We start from the raw sequence: 3,370 nt of genomic DNA, 5'->3' as shown, positions 1-3,370 counted from the left end.
CTTGAACTCCTGATATTCAACACACCTAATATAGCTTGAGCATAATGGATTTGCCATCTCAAGTGATAAAGAGTCTTTTGATCACTTGAATAGGCTTGAGGATTATATATCACAATACAAAGGATTTAATTGATCAATGAGACTTTGATCAACTGAATCAATCGGGAAAAATCAACTGAAAATTATTGCACAAGGAGATAATGACTTAAATACCCTAGGTATTACATAACTAAACTCACTAAGCTTAATTCTAAACACCTAAACTAAGAGAATATATAATTGGTTAGAAGGCAATTAAATCAGAGAATCCAATCAAAGTCTAACAAGAACATATGATTTCAAAGATCAATTAAATTTAAAAGAATTCTACCTAATCAGAATTCTCAACTAGTTCATAAAATTCTAATCATAACCTAATTAAAATTGTAAAATCTACTAATCTTAAAATTCCAACTAAATCTAAATTTCTAAAATTTCTAATCAAAATCTAGAAATTTAATTAACTCCTAATTAATTTTAATAATGTAAATCATCCTAAATTTCTAATCTAATTAAATCCCTAATAAACCTAGCATTCTAAGCCTAATTAATAAAAAAAACAAAGAAAAAATAAAAAAGATTAAGAGAAGAACAAAGGGTGCAAGATCAGATTTGGAGTGTAAACAACACTCCAATGGGTGTAGGTAGGGATATGAAAAAAACCGGTTATTCATAACCAAATTGGTATCCAAATTATTCAACTTTTAAAAAACCAAACCAAATGTTAAAATAAAAATTTGGGTATCCATGTTGTTATCCAAATATAAACCATTACCCATTATAAAAATTTGGTTTTCTTATTGGGTATGCAAATTTTACTATGCATTAAATTTTTATATTTGTCTATTTTCATGTGTTTATCACATTATAAATTTTTTTTATATTTTAATTTTTTTTTAATTTCATAAAAAAAAATATTTTAAAAATAAAATTCAGAATTTTTTTTCTTTACACGAAAAATATTATATTCGGATTTTTTTTTGAAAAAATTATATTTGATATTTTTTTTTCAAATAAAATTATTATTTTCTTCTAAATAAAAAAGATATCAAAAATATTTTTTATTTTTTTAAATAATTTTTTTTGATAATTTTTTTAATTTTCAAAAAGGTTATTTTTTCAGATTTTCAGAATAAAAAAAACTTTTATTTTCAGAAGAAAAAGAAATATTTTTTTTTAATTTCAGAATAGAAATTATTTTTTATTTTCAGAATTTTTTATTTTCGATTTCCATTTTTTTAAATAAATTTTTTTCAGTTATTTTTATTTTTTGGAATAATTTATTTTTTAAGATATTTTTTTCATTTTCAGAATATGATTTGATTATTTTCAATTTCTTTTATATATATTTTTTTTTCTTTTTTAAGAATATTTATTAATTTTTTTTAAAAAAATAATAATTTATTTTGTATGTTTTTTAAATTCTAAAGAAAAATATTATAAAATCTCATAAAATTTGTTTATGTTTTTAAATTTAAAAATTAATATTAATTTAAAGAAAATAAAATTTAAATAAAATTAAATAATTTTGATTAAAATCAAAACCTATTTAAAATCGGTTCGGAACCAATTCAGAATCGATTTGAAATTTTAAATTAGTTTTTTTTTTAGAAATGGTTTGATTTATAAACATAACCATAAAAATGAATTGATTCATCGGTAATCCCTGCACACCTAGATGTAGGAAAGGGCTTAGGACGTAGAGTGTTATGCCAAAAACGGTTTCGGCCTCAAACCCAATGCAAGTATTCAAACATCGGATCCAATTCAAAAGCCAAGACGCCAATTCTTATCTTCACGTTCGCTCATCTTCACGCTTCAATCCCATACACGAATGATGAACCTTCTCCATCATTTTCACGCTTCAATCGATTCGGACTCCTCGTCATCTTCACCGATCCGGAGTCAGAGGACTTACCGAATTGAAGCTCCGATTGCGAACATATATGAATCCTTTTCTTTATTCCGAATTGCTTTTCTTCTTCTTCTTCTCACAATCTTCTGCAACTTCTTCTGATATACTGTAATCCGCGTGCGAGAGTTGATTTTGAGAATTTGCTTGGTTGAATAAGCGAAGGTTTCTCTATGATTATGCAGGGTGAACCGAGAGTGAAGAGGGAAGAATGAAGTTGCAGAAAGTTCTGAGATTATGATTGTTCTCCGATTGATGATGAGTGATCTGAATTTAAAGAGCTTTCTCCCTCCGATTCTATTAGAAATCCAGGTTAAATGTTAATCAAATTCGACTCAAATTACGTTGAAATGTGGAATTCTGTTATTCTATTAGTGAGGTCATTGAATCAGTTGGATAGTTCTGTTAATATCAGTTTTTTTGGTTATGAATTAGGTTAACTGTCAACGGAAATTGATTAATGCAGTAGACTGTTAATTTAAATGTTAATCATTTTGTGAGTCCTACTATAATGCTTACTAAAAAGAGGTTAAAAACATACTGTTAGAAGGGTTATATTAGGTTAGTTTGTTAGTTGTTAATTTAATTAGTGAGTTTGAAGACGGTTAGCATTTGGTTAATTAGTAAATCAACCTCTGTCCATAACTTTTCTCTTCTGCAGTGGATGTATGTAGGCTTATTGTGAAGCTTCTACTTAACTTTTGTGAATGTTTGCAGATTGTAATTGCTTCTGGAATTGTCGAGGATCAATGCATAGGGTGTCACAACATGATCAAGACTATACTGGCATTGAGAAATGTATTCAGTGTTCATCGGGAAAAAATTTAGCGCATCTTCCGCATGAGCCTGCTCAACTGAGTCAACATAATTGCAATTGGAATAAAATAACAAAGCGGTGTTGATGACCATGTAGATGGTTGCTTGTCCTTCCCTTTGGAAATGACCAAAAACATGATATTAACGTATAAAATGCAATAAACTAGAGTAAAATGGACAAAAACCTAGGAAATTATAAAGTAAAACAATTACTCCCTCCGTTCCTTTTTAAGTGTTATTTTTTGATTTTTTACACATACCAAGGAAGCTAATTATTATTGTTACTTTTCAAACAATAATTTTTCTTTTACCTATAATACCCTTAATTATTTATTACATTCACTTTACTTTTTCTCTCTCTGCAATCATTATCTAGGGGTAATTTTGACAAAATTGCAATTAATACTACCTTGAACTTTGCAAATGACAATTAAAAAGAAACAAATTTTTTACAAGAAAGTGACACTTATAAAGGAACGGAGAGAGTATTAAAAGTGATACAAAAACCACTTATCAAACTTCCCATACTTAAATGGTTGCTTGTCCTTCCCTTTGGATTTATCAAATTAAGGCATTTGGATTTATTATGAACATCACATGCGC

General features: G+C 27.2%; 1 long non-coding RNA gene across 1 annotated transcript; it reads left to right on the top strand.

Annotated features, from left to right (window-relative positions):
* Positions 1–1,712: 1,712 nt before the first annotated feature.
* On the top strand, positions 1,713–2,859 carry LOC127079462 (uncharacterized). The gene is made up of 2 exons (XR_007787928.1): positions 1,713–2,263; positions 2,669–2,859. It is a non-coding gene; the product is annotated as an uncharacterized LOC127079462 (long non-coding RNA).
* Positions 2,860–3,370: the final 511 nt, after the last annotated feature.

This window comes from Lathyrus oleraceus, chromosome 5 (assembly GCF_024323335.1).
Source record: "Lathyrus oleraceus cultivar Zhongwan6 chromosome 5, CAAS_Psat_ZW6_1.0, whole genome shotgun sequence".
In the NCBI taxonomy this organism is placed as follows: Eukaryota; Viridiplantae; Streptophyta; class Magnoliopsida; order Fabales; family Fabaceae; genus Lathyrus; species Lathyrus oleraceus.
Note: the sequence above shows the minus strand (reverse complement) of the source record. Positions and strands in the feature narration are given on the sequence as shown.